The sequence below is a fragment of the Micromesistius poutassou genome, assembly GCF_964030765.1.
Source record: "Micromesistius poutassou genome assembly, chromosome: 20".
Taxonomy (NCBI): domain Eukaryota; kingdom Metazoa; phylum Chordata; class Actinopteri; order Gadiformes; family Gadidae; genus Micromesistius; species Micromesistius poutassou.
The window spans coordinates 3,045,833-3,060,140 of NC_140290.1; the positions used below are offsets into that span (position 1 = coordinate 3,045,833).

Consider the following 14,308-nt stretch of genomic DNA (forward strand, 5'->3'; position numbering starts at 1 on the left):
TACCCCCCCAGTAGGACTAATACCCCCCCCAGTAGGACTAATACCCCCCAGTAGGACTAATACCCCCCCCCAGTAGGACTAATACCCCCTCCCAGTAGGACTAATACCCCCCCAGTAGGACTAATACCCCCCCAGTAGGACTAATACCCCCTCCCAGTAGGACTAATACCCCCCAGTAGGACTAATACCCCCCCAGTAGGACTAATACCCCCCAGTACGACTAATACCCCCCCAGTAGGACTAATACCCCCCCCAGTAGGACTAATACCCCCCCAGTAGGACTAATACCCCCCCCAGTAGGACTAATACTCCCCAGTAGGACTAATACCCCCCAGTAGGACTAATACCCCCCCAGTAGGACTAATACCCCCCAGTAGGACTAATACCCCCCCAGTAGGACTAATACCCCCCCCAGTAGGACTAATACCCCCCAGTAGGACTAATACCCCCTCAGTAGGACTAATACCCCCAGTAGGACTAATACCCCCCAGTAGGACTAATACCCCCCAGTAGGACTAATACCCCCCAGTAGGACTAATACCCCCCCAGTAGGACTAATACCCCCCCAGTAGGACTAATACCCCCAGTAGGACTAATACCCCCAGTAGGACTAATACCCCCCCAGTAGGACTAATACCCCCCAGTAGGACTAATACCCCCCCAGTAGGACTAATACCCCCCCAGTAGGACTAATACCCCCCCCAGTAGGACTAGCCCTGTGACAAACGGCTCGCAGCCAAATGCATCCCCGCGAGGGCCACAGATGTTCTACTGAACCAGCCTGAGAAGAGATGAGGTACCCGTACCATTGATGATGAGGTGGGTTCATGGCTGGTACAGACCGTACCATTGATGATGAGGTGGGTCCATGGCTCTATACTGTCAACAGGGCGGTACAGACCGTACCATTGATGATGAGGTGGGTCCATGGCTCTATACTGTCAACAGGGCGGTACAGACCGTACCATTGATGATGGCGATATGCTGCTGGTGCTGCTGGACGGTGGAGCCAACGCTGCATCAGGACCATCCGGATGTTTTTTAATTTGATGAGATCTTTTGAACGGGCTCTACAATCCAGTGCTGGTCTTTCAAAGAGGGGAAGCTCATTTTCGGCCTACATCATATAAATTGTCAATTTATGTGTATGTAAATGATGCTCTCTGTTCCTTTTCAAGGAAATGCTTCCACTGACTTGACCAGTGTCCTCTCAATGGCCAGCAGAGCTAGGCTGCTTAAACGGCCTTGGTCCATTGTGTTACGGGTGTAGGACTTGAGCCACTTTAAAAGGAGAAGCTCCTTTCTACACCTGCAGATGTAGCTCCAATTGTTGCCACTAATGAGAACAGTTTGTAAAGCTGAGGCATTGCACTGTCCAACTCCATGTCTTTAAGGAACACCAAGAAATCACACAGCTTTCCCCTGTCACCCTGCAAGTCCTGATCTGAATACAGGACTTGAAGTTCAGACCTCAGGCTCCCTGAGTCAAAGTGATGGCCAACTACCAAAACAATATTAAACTTGAACAAGGAAATGTGGGAATTATGTTAAATTGAAGCAAGGAATTGTGTGAATAAGTGTATGAAATGTACGATGAAAATCGTCTAGCAATTTCGCCAAGCAAATATCAAGAAATAGGTTGCAGTTCGTCTTTCGACTCGCTTGCAAAATCCGCGATAGGACTGAGGACTGAAGAGAGCTCCGGCGACTTTTTATAGTTCAAAATCGCTGTCAATCAAACGGCAACTCAGTTTTTCGCAGACCCTCCAATCATCACACAGAAGCCCAGCGTCCAGGCCAGCCCACTCCTCCATTCACCCCAGAGACGCTGATCGTCCGTGGGCGGGACATAATCGCAGCATTATCCAATGACCGTCGACTTTTGACGCACTAAAAAAAGCTGTTCTATGCAGCCCCATTGAAGTGGATGGACGCTGAGCCTCAACAGGCAAGGAGGACATCCAGTCAGTCGACCTGCGATAAGCAGCTGATTCTGAACGACCTCGTCTTCGAGATGGACGTGTCCTAACGCTTTTTTAGTCAATGAAATGTTAACACAACAGTATATATTTGACCATTTCATTTTTGAAATTTTAGGGGAAGCTGAGTTTCCCTTGCAGTCTTAGAGAAATCGCCACTGCTACCATCCACATGTGGCCATACGCACACACACACACACTCCTACCGCTATAGGCACTGTCAGCCGTTATCTCCCTGCCTCACCCCCCTTCTCCACCACCTCCCCCCCTCCCTCCCCCCCCCCACTCACACCCCGCTCCACTCTGCATGCTCCGCTGAAAAGGCATCGCTGTCCTCCTCCACGGCAGCCAACAACGCAGCTCTACCTCTCTCTCCCCGAGGAACCATTACCTCCTCAGACAGCCTGGAGAGGGCCTGCCACAAGTCTGTGTGTGTGTGTGTGTGTGCGTGTGTGTGTGTGTGTGTGTGTGTGCGTGTCACTGTGCATGTCAAAAGCATAGGTGGTATTTGTTCCTGCCGTCACTCTTATCATCGTCCCCGTCGACCACTCCTCTCACCACCTGTTTAAGGTTTGCTGGTTGACCACTCCACTCCTCTCACCACCTGTTTAAGGTTTGCTGGTTGACCACTCCACTCCTCTCACCACCCTGTTTAAGGTTTGCTGGTTGACCACTCCACTCCTCTCACCACCCTGTTTAAGGTTTGCTGGTTGACCACTCCACTCCTCTCACCACCCTGTTTAAGGTTTGCTGGTTGACCACTCCACTCCTCTCACCACCCTGTTTAAGGTTTGCTGGTTGACCACTCCACTCCTCTCACCACCTGTTTAAGGTTTGCTGGTTGACCACTCCACTCCTCTCACCACCCTGTTTAAGGTTTGCTGGTTGACCACTCCACTCCACTCACCACCCTGCCCCTTTACTTACTTAGTATGTGAATCCACAAAAACGTATTTCCGAGCAAGGCAATCATTGGTTTCAGTAATCAGTTTCTAGGTAATATGGCATTTAGCAAGCTGGGTTCAGCTAGTGTGTTCAGCTAACAGCTTCAAAGGTTCTTTCAGCAAAAAGTGGGATCTTCCATACCCTTGTTATGGAATAAAAAATAACTATTTCAGTTATTGTAAGAAAGCGTCATTGAGAAACAATATATACTTACAAAAAGATGAGTCAATATTTAACCATACTGTGAGTGATTAAGACTTTAATTCAATAAAAGAGACAAAGAACAAGAAGCTCAGTCCGATGGTGACGCCCGGGAGAAGATATTGTTTTGTATTCCAACTCTATTTTGTGATTGTAAAAAGGAAATACCAAAAAAAAATTAGATAGTTTTTTGGTCTCATTATATTTAGTTTAATGTCTAGTAGCTAAAATACAGTTTTACTGAAATCAATTGTCATTTGCCTTGTTTTTTACAGAACCTTCCATGACCATGAGTGTTTGTGATGTTTTGATAGGCTGATGAGATGCTGTCTGTATTTCTATTGGCTGATGAGATGCTGTCTGTATTTATATTGGCTGATGAGATGCTGTCTGTATTTCTATTGGTTGAGGGAAACAACGGCCGGAAAAATCCTCAGAAAATCTCATTTTTATTTCTAATAAAAAGTTGAATATGCCGAACAAAATCCTAAAAACACAGTTGAAGATATCAAGCTGCTATAGGGCTACTATGAATAATCCCTCACTAGTGTTGTATATATATATATATATGTATATATATCTCTGTGTGTGACTCGCCCAGCAGTGTCTCATTCACATTAAGCCCAGGACGCCTCGTTTGGTCATTAACTGTTCAGAGGGAAAAAGCACATTGGTCTTTAACTATCGTCACTTTATTATTTCCATTTAAAAGAGTAAAGATAACAACAATGGTTGCTCAACCAGCTAACACAGCGGGTAAAGCACTTTTGTCTTTTTCGAGTGTGGAGGGATACTGGCAGCTCACTTCCATCGGCATGAAGAGGCCTGATAACATCTTTTATAACCAGTGTGTTCTGTCTCTGATGATGATAACATCTTTTATAACCAGTGTGTTCTGTCTCTGATGATGATAACATCTTTTATAACCAGTGTGTTCTGTCTCTGATGATGATAACATCTTTTATAACCAGTGTGTTCTGTCTCTGATGATGATAACATCTTTTATAACCAGTGTGTTCTGTCTCTGATGATGATAACATCTTTTATAACCAGTGTGTTCTGTCTCTGATGATGATAACATCTTTTATAACCAGTGTGTTCTGTCTCTGATGATGATAACATCTTTTATAACCAGTGTGTTCTGTCTCTGATGATGATAACATCTTTTATAACTAGTGTGTTCTGTCTCTGATGATGATAACATCTTTTATAACCAGTGTGTTCTGTCTCTGATGATGATAACATCTTTTATAACTAGTGTGTTCTGTCTCTGATGATGATAACATCTTTTATAACCAGTGTGTTCTGTCTCTGATGATGATAACATCTTTTATAACCAGTGTGTTCTGTCTCTGATGATGATAACATCTTTTATAACCAGTGTGTTCTGTCTCTGATGATGATAACATCTTTTATAACCAGTGTGTTCTGTCTCTGATGATGATAACATATTTTATAACCAGTGTGTTCTGTCTCTGATGATGATAACATCTTTTATAACCAGTGTGTTCTGTCTCTGATGATGATAACATCTTTTATAACTAGTGTGTTCTGTCTCTGATGATGATAACATCTTTTATAACTAGTGTGTTCTGTCTCTGATGATGATAACATCTTTTATAACTAGTGTGTTCTGTCTCTGATGATGATAACATATTTTATAACTAGTGTGTTCTGTCTCTGATGATAACATATTTTATAACTAGTGTGTTCTGTCTCTGATGATAACATCTTTTATAACTAGTGTGTTCTGTCTCTGATGATGATAACATCCTTTATAACCAGTGTGTTCTGTCTCTGATGATGATAACATCTTTTATAACCAGTGTGTTCTGTCTCTGATGATGATAACATATTTTATAACTAGTGTGTTCTGTCTCTGATGATAACATATTTTATAACTAGTGTGTTCTGTCTCTGATGATAACATCTTTTATAACCAGTGTGTTCTGTCTCTGATGACGATGTGAATTCATAAAGGGACTCTGGCGGTGGCGGTGATTTAGCTCAACAACTAGCACCGACCGCCGCTGATGGGCAGAGAATTACCCTCCCATTAATGATTTCAAATTACCACGTACACCCGTTCGATTCCTGGGGAGACACGGGTTCATGCTGTAAAAAACAACAACCTTTTCCCCCCCCCACTAGTTTTTTCATTCCTTTTTCTTTTATTTCTGCTGTTAAACAGCAGTTCACAGAAATTGCCTGGAAGCTGCGTTCTTTTCAATTGGAAGCAAAGGAGAAAAATTAGAAAAAACAACAACATGGGGAGACGGCAGAAAGGCAGGAGGACAAAAAGAACCTAACGTCCCTGACCCCGTCCCGGATGTTCAGAGAAAAGGAAACCAACACAGAGGGAAGAGAGGCACAGCGGGGGGCCTCCGGCGGAGCTGGCAGGGCGCTGGGTACACATGAGCTGGTTATGTGATGTCTCGTATTTGGCGGACCTGCCAGGTTTAGCACAATGCCGTGCGGTTAAGGGATCTCTGTGGGCTAAATAATCCCATTCTGGGCCACAATGAGAGCCTGGCAGACCGTTAGAGCTGCATTACGGGCATCAAGCCTCGCAGTTCGGAAGAGTAAACAAGATGAAGAATTACTCCATGGGGTACTATAAGTTGACAGCCAAAAACGTTTCGTTTGGTGTCCTTTGGACAATTTCGTCTTTTTCTATGTTTAAACAAATACATAAACACACATAAACATCCTGCAACACAATATGTCACTCCCTTAATCGTCCATCTTTAAGAATCAACCTTCCAAAATAAGACTGGAGATTGAGTTCTTTATTTGTCTAGTGCACAACAAAAACAGGGAATAGAAGTCATTGCTGACAATAAAATTGTTGTGTTCCAAGGATTTAATTATGAATTGTGTGTTGAATAGCCATACTTCTGGTTGACTGCCTGCGATTGGCCTGCTCTGTAGTACCTGCTGTGTTTGTGCCCATTGTATTCATACTTTGCGGTCACGTGACTACCATGAATACCTGGAGGGCAACAAACGCTAGCAAAATGGCGACGAACAACGGCCAACCAGGGGAATTGCAGCCTTGCAGATTTCCGATACTTCAATCAATCAACTATTTAGACCATATGTCACAAAATGTTAAAATTAGATACGAAGAGAAGATAAACATACTCGGAACTTGTGATCCATACACAGCACCCGCTGATGTATTCATTGCTTTGAAGCTGGCAAAGACTCTACCAGACTTGGAGTTTGGAGATATTTACATTTAGGCCTATCTCTAGAGAATCCGTCACCTTATACCACACAAAAATTGAAAGCCTACGGATGGGTTAACAACGCTGTCGTATGGGAGGTGAAAAACAGGAATATCTTCATAATCAAAGCAAAGGTGAATGTTACTATTCCACCATCCACTATGAAATGTCCCCTTTTGTCCGCGATTACATAGCCAATGTGGTCTTATTATAGCCCGATCATTCACTAAAAAACACATAGAAAGATTAAAGCATCCAGCATATGATTTCAACAATGCGTGAGGGCAGGGATGATCGCACAGTTGCTGTTACAGAATGCTGCGCGATTTAATCTGCACAGTGTTCACACAGATGTTCGCGCATTTCAGAAGCAGGGAGATTCCTTACAAAAATATATGTCTAATTTGTCAGTTTGCCATGTGTATGCCTGGCACAAATGCTCCCGTTGAACTAATCTTTCCATCATGACGGTATTTGGACTGAGAGGAACCTAAGGACCGTTCATGTGGTAGAACTGGCGACGTCCTGATTATATTACTAGGTTTCGTTGCTGGAGTTCTTGCCCGCCAGCCAGTCGTTGTGACGTCAAGTGCAAAGTATGAATAGATGGAGCAGATCACGGATGGACTCGTTGAGGAGGTTTTCAAATATGTACATTTTTATGACACATCAGCTCCACGTTATAAAGACCAAATGTCTCTGAATTTGTGGCGAGAAATCCTTCCGATGGTCTGTGCGCGGAACCAGCGATCCAGAACCATAAATACTTATTGTCACGCGGCGCATACGACAGGATGACCTTCGCGGAAAAACACAGCCAAGACTTTTAACCAAACCCTTTCTCTCTGCATTTCAACATGTTCCAGTTTGCCACTGGCCAAGCTGTGGCTGCTCACCGCAGAGCAGCGCAAACAAAAACAACCTAATAAGAGACACATACATATGATCTGAGCCTGTTTCCAGGACTCCACAGCGCCAGGGATTGATACCCAGCATATTGCCTTAGTTAGGCCTTTGTGATCCCAGAGGCAAATGGAAGACAGCGAATGTCCCCTGGATGGTGCGGTATTTAACGTTGACAGAACAGACTCTGACGTGATGCACAGTGGAGCCCCGCTGATCACTTACCACAGATTCACATATTTGTCCAAACCCCTCAACTTGAGCCCCTCAGCACTAAGGAGCCCAACAAGTCAATGGGGTTGGGTGGTACCCATCGCATTAAACTGATGACGTTACCCATACCTGGAATTCAGCACCGGTACCCAACGATACCTTCTTTTGGTACTTTGATCTCTCCGTAAAAACAAAAATGTAACTTCAGTCATAGAAGATAAGTTCAATCTTTTTCAATTACAATACTGTTATTTATTAAAAACATTTTTGCACACCACACAAAAAAAAAAAACCTCTCCATCACCCAAACCCGTCCCCACACCCGGGAGCGTGACAGTGTGTCCCTGAAGAGGCGCTGTGGTGGGTGGTGGTCAGGCACCAGTCAGACCCAGCATGGAGGAGGAGAGCGGGGTGACTCTGGTTGAAGGGTGTGACCTCTGGGGCTCCCACTGGGACACTAGCGCCGGTCCACGCGGGACGGGGTGACCTCTGGGGCTCCCACTGGGACACTAGCGCCGGTCCACGCGGGACGGGGTGACCTCTGGGGCTCCCACTGGGACACTAGCGCCGGTCCACGCGGGACGGGGTGACCTGTTGATGGCGTTCTTCCGGCTGCAGGCGTGCTAACGTTACCCGCGGCTGCTGCATATCAACCTGCATATCAACCTGTCTGTCTGGCGGTCAAATCCAGAATACTGATGCCCCTCTTCCAGCCACAGTACCAGCTCAACTCCACCCGCCTCCACTTGGCCTGCCTTTTTTTGCGTTTCCATCGCCAAAAAAAGTACCTGGTATCTGGTACTTTTTTTAGTAGCACCTCCGTCGAGGTTCCAAGCGAGCTGAGCAGGTACTTTTGTATGACGTAAACAGGCTGCTGGCCACTGATTGGCCAGTGGCTGCAAACGGGAATAATTACTCAAAGTTAAGTTGTGTCCGGGACCCGCTCCCGAGGGGGACACGGATCAGCGTTTCGCCGTGGGTGTCGCTCCTTTCCCGGGGCTACAGTTAGGCTGGGTGTGGTTGTGTGTGTCGGGCGTGGTTGTGTGTGTCGGGCGTGGTTGTGTGTGTCGGGCGTGGTTGTGTGTGTCTGGCGTGGTTGTGTGTGTCGGGCGTGGTTGTGTGTGTCGGGCGTGGTTGTGTGTGTCGGGCGTGGTTGTGTGTGTCGGGCGTGGTTGTGTGTCCGACGTGGCTGGAGTCCACGGACCCGCTCCCGAGGGGGACACGGATCAGCGTTGCTCTGTTTCGTTTTAATGTCGTTCCTTTCCCAGGGCTCAAGTTTCGCCTCGATCAACGTCACCGTATGACAACAATAGACGCGCAGTCATTGCGTTTTTTATTTTATTTTATTTCCCATTTCCCGTCATAACCTTTCCCGGGAATCAGGAAATAGTCTTGATCAGATTTCCCTAATGACGTTGAAGAGGTTCTTTTCTACGACCCGCCCACGTTGAAGAGGTTCTTTTTTAGATGGAAACGCGACGTGCCTTGAACCAAACCGAGTGGTGCCGCTCTAAGTCATGGCGAGTTGAGCTGGTACTGCCGGTGGAAAAGCGGCATTAGTTGTTTGATTTATTTTGTATTTGACCCAGTGTTTCTTCAGTTTAGACGTGACTCCCTGGCCAGCTTTGCTTTTGCATCTAGCATTGAGCATCGTCTGCGTCCAGTTTGAAAGTGTAAACAACACTTGAGGTAGGTTCACTACTGCCCTGCCTGTGTTGGAATGCAGCCTGTGAACCATCGACAGCAGCTCTCACCCACCACATTCACTCTCAGCCTTTTAAGCACCCCAAATTCGGGACGGATTGATTTAACCTGGACAAGTATTCTGCAGTACCAACATAAGATTGGATTTTTGTATTTAGTAATATACAAAAGAACAGCAAAGGAAGTCAAATCTCCCAGTCTCCCATAGAACTCATAAAATGACCCATAGCAACATCTAAGCCACTGGGTACAAAGTAACTTCAAAATCATATTGCAGATCAATGCATGAATTATTCAATCTTCATTTGCGTATGACCAAAGCATCCATTGAAGCAGAGGATAATAGAAGCAGCACAAGGCCTGGATATATATAAATATACATCTGGCATATGCTTCGACCCTTGTTGGTGAAACAGAGTCTATGAAACCCATAACAGGAGGCCAGTGTGCTAGACTTACCGATCTGTTTGCGGTACTGATCCACTTGTAATTTGGTTGCGCTGGCATCCTTCCTACCCATTTTCATTCCTCCTTTTGTGAACTTGTGAAGAAATCTGCTGAATAAAAGACACAAATGTTTAAAATGTGTCTTTCACATATAGTGCTGCAAATGAATGCACAGAAGGTATTGTTGTCATCAAATGAGATGTCAGACACAGCTGCATCTCAATAGGAATAAAAATACAAACATTATAATAGTATATATATATATAATATAACTTTGAATATGTTCTGGGAAATTACAAACAAATGGACCAATCACAAATAGTTTGTAAACCCAATATGGAACAGTGAACAGTGAAACAGCATTGTAACATCCCACAGCATTGTAATAAGTTAATTTGATTCACAATCATTTCTAAACAGAAAGACTCTTTTAAATTTTTGATCGGGCAGATGGCTTATAGCTGACATGCACCTGCTAGATCCATGTGTTGACTTCCTATCCATCTCATGTACCCCAACATCACTTCTATTCACACTATCTCTGAAGACCGTGACAATGCACAAGCGACATCAAAAGGAATAGGACGAGGAACACGCTCAGAACAACCACCTCCCCCACATCCATCTGAAACGGGCCACTAGAGAACATGCACTTGTGTTGTGTTCAAAGAAGCAGGACTACACAGGACAGCGGTGGTTAGGCAGGTCCACTACCAGCCCATTGTACCTGGGTTTGATCCACACATTAACTCATTCTTAGGCATCCGTTGAACAACATGCATAAGCTGCTCCTCAATGACGTGTGTCTGAATACACTGGAAGCCCTTTGGATAAAAAGCATTTGATCGTAGACCAAAACGTAGGCCAATATTTATGCAGCACTTCCCGTTGCAAATTGCCATTGCAGTATGATGTGTGTGCTTAATTAGCATTCATTGAGTGTGTCCTGCTTTTGAAGTGACCACTGCTCATTATATTTGGACCAGGCTCAGCAACAACACAGATCAATACTGCTGGCCTTTTGTTACAATAGTGGAAAAACAGAGTGTGAGTTGAAGCCTGCGGTTTCTGGAGATATTGAAACCCTCCTGACCTATTCTCCAGCTGAAGAACCTCAACACACTGAGGACATCAACACACAACCTCAACACACAACCTCAACACACAACCTCAACACAGTGAGGACCTCAACACACAACCTCAACACACAACCTCAACACACTGAGGACCTCAACACACAACCTCAACACACTGAGGGCCTCAACACACAACCTCAACACACTGACCTCAACACACAACCTCAACACACTGACCTCAACACACTGACCTCAACACACAACCTCAACACACTACCTCAACACAGTGAGGACCTCAACACACAACCTCAACACACTGACCTCAACACACTGAGGACCTCAACACACTGACCTCAACACACTGAGGGCCTCAACACACTGAGGACCTCAACACACTGACCTCAACACAGTGAGGACCTCAACACACTGACCTCAACACACAACCTCGACACACTGAGGACCTCAACACACAACCTCAACACACTGAGGACCTCAACACACAACCTCAACACACAACCTCAACACACTGAGGACCTCAACACACTGAGGGCCTCAACACACTGACCTCAACACACTGAGGACCTCAACACACTGACCTCAACACACAACCTCAACACACTGACCTCAACACACAACCTCAACACACTGACCTCAACACACTGACCTCAACACACAACCTCAACACACTGACCTCAACACTCTGCTGATCTGAACTAATCCTTCAGCGTTTAGAACAGGACAACTGGGCCCTTTTAATAATGTATGCATTTTAGAATTAAAAGTAAGAGAATTTCCATTTGAGAGCAAGAGAGCACTGTCTCTCCTGAGCACCGTCTCTCCTGAACACTGTCTCTCCTGAGAGAGAGAGAGAGAGAGAGAGAGAGAGAGAGAGAGAGAGAGAGAGAGAGAGAGAGAGAACCTGCATGCTCAAGCAGTGTGTCTGGCAGCAGGTGAGCTGAAGGCTCCGCCCGAGGCCCCATGTGAGGACGTCAGCCGGTGGACGTTGAGCAACATGTCTCTGCACCGCGCTGCCCTTCATCACCTCCTCCTCCTCCTCACACCTTAACGGTGCAGTGTGCAGTGTAGCGGCATCAAGCAGAACTTACTTGGCAGAAATTGAATCCAATATTCATAAGTATGTTTTCATAAGTGTATAATCCCATTAAAGTAAGGAATTGTTTGTTTTTGCGTTACTTTAAAATGCACCCTTAATGGACATGGGGAGGGTCACACCGTGTTTCAACAGGAGCCCAGAACTGACAAATGTTTCATTACATTTGAATCACATTCTCCATCGTACGTGTAAGGTAGAACCTACCTTATAATGAGTATTGAAGACTAAATAACAAACTAAATGATTCATCTATCAAGGAACCTCATCATTTGACACTTGGCTGATCCATGCTGTCGTAGACGAGGACATGAATAACAGACCTTACAGGAGCTGAGGAAATAGGAAAAGATAAGAAATACCAAAAAAGTCAGCAGGACTGAACGGAGAGGTGAGAAAAGGAAAGGAGCATCTTCTATTGGTCATGATGTAATGTTTGTTCAACACACACACACACACACACACACACACGCACACACACACGCACACACACACACACACACACACAACGTGTGCAGGAGGAGACTACTAGTGCACCACAACGAGGGGAAACTCATTTCAATAACCACTAGAGATAGACAGAATTTGAAATAGTTTGCAAGAGTTTATTGTTTTGTTTCCTCCCCTGGTCCTGTTCGTGATCAACTCTGTAATAACAGGCTGCTGTGTTCGTTCAGCTGTCGTCTTATGACAGCTGAACGCAGCACGCGTTTTACGTAATTAATAATTTTTACATTAATTAATGTAATGGGATGTGCTGTCCTCCCCTTTTAGTCAAATGCAACACTGGTAATATCTACATAACCTCACAACGTAAACGAGCAATATAACTGCAATCAGAAACATACGTACGCTGAAACTACTGGTTCTTGCAGTGTGTGTTGTTTACTCGGTGACTCTTTGCATTATAAACGAACTGTACACGTTCGGTCTCTCATGGTAAACACACGGACGGGTCTGCTGCACTTCGGACACCACAACTCCACGTAGTGAACTGGTTCCTGGTGTACACGTCAGCCCCGATGACCGACGGGTATTTCCTCCATTCAGAGGAGACGCGTTAGTAAACAGGCCAATAGCGAGAGGAATGGGCGGGGTTTTGCAAACGTCACAGCAATGCTGCCCCACAGCCCTGGGAAATAATTCAGAATGAAATGAAACTGATGTGGCAATCTTCAAATGAGAAGAATAGAATACATTATATCAAAGTGAACTATCTAAATAATGCTAAAGTAAATAATCTCGAGGGATGTCTAATCTATCTTGTTTTCTTCTCAAGGAGAACAAGTTAATTATTTAGCAGTAGAAGAGCTAGAGTAGAAGAGATCTATGTTGTGTAAGTGTTTGACTATTCCTTTGTTAGTAACTTAATGAAACAATGGTTTGTCTGGGGCCATGTCTGTCCTCTGGTCAATCTCCACAGCAAAAATTGGAGCGTTGAAGTTTCAGGGTTAAACATTTCTGAGTTGTTTTTCACTCCCAGAGTGTAATTTTAACACATTCTGATTTAAATGGTGTTCAGTGTTGGAGTTATGTGACAGAGTTGATCACATCAGTGTTAACCCAACTCCGCAGAGATGTAATTAGGTTCCGCCCATGCATTTCACTTCTACGGTTGGCAAATGTGCTTTTCGTAGGCGGAATCCGGGAAAAGTCCCGCCTCAAGCTCTAGGATTGGACAGGCAGCCTGTCAGTCAAACTCGCACGCCTGCCAGAGCTCCGTCATCATGCCTTCACTCATGTCTTCATTCATGTCTTCATTCATGTCTTCACTCATGTCTTCATTCATGTCTTCATTCATGTCTACAGCCGCTCTGCCGTAGATGACAATGTATGTCACCTTCGCCTTCACGCTATGACTCTTGCCACGCAATCCTGAACACATTTCTCAAAGGGAGACAAATTAAAGCCAATTCTAATTCACCAAAGAGCTGTAATGTTAGAGATTGTGAGATCCCCAAAATTGACGTTAGGCCTACAATCAAGACGACATTGTGGGGCTATCGTTTACCTTTGTAATCTTGGATATTTCTATAAAAGAGAAATGTTGATTAATTTGTTTGCTCTTTTGTTTGATCAATCACGCAATTAGGCCTACTATAATTCCATCATGTAGAAATTATTCATATATTGAATAATTCCTTGCATTAGCCTATAATTCCATTATGTAGAAATTATTTATATATATATATATATTTATATGTGGTAATAGAAATGCGTTTGACTAACGTCAGTTTAATATACATTGCAAGTAAGGGATAATCACCGAGAGGCAGGGCAATAAACAGTTTATTGTAATAACAGTTTTTTTTGCTCTTCAGTGGACGAGAAGAGGTGACATTCACATTCAAACAAAGCCCAGATGAACAGCAGTGAACATCAGTGAAGTTAGAGAGGAGACGCTAACCTCTGCTGGTGGTCACACGGTGAACCATGAACATAACCAACGCTTCTCACTGCTCTTCTCTACCCCCCTCTTAACAGTGAGCTGTGGTTCTC

The 14,308-nt window shown here is 44.7% G+C and overlaps 1 long non-coding RNA gene across 1 annotated transcript in view; it reads right to left on the bottom strand.

Moving 5' to 3' along the window:
- LOC311365217 overlaps positions 1-12,782 on the bottom strand; it is a 15,016-nt gene extending 2,234 nt beyond the window's left edge. The window contains exons 1-2 of the long non-coding RNA XR_014639373.1: positions 12,662-12,782; positions 9,635-9,729 (exon numbers count right to left, since the gene is read on the bottom strand). This is a non-coding gene — a long non-coding RNA (uncharacterized lncRNA). The remainder of the gene's footprint in view (positions 1-9,634; positions 9,730-12,661) is intronic.
- Between the last annotated feature and the right edge of the window lie 1,526 nt (positions 12,783-14,308).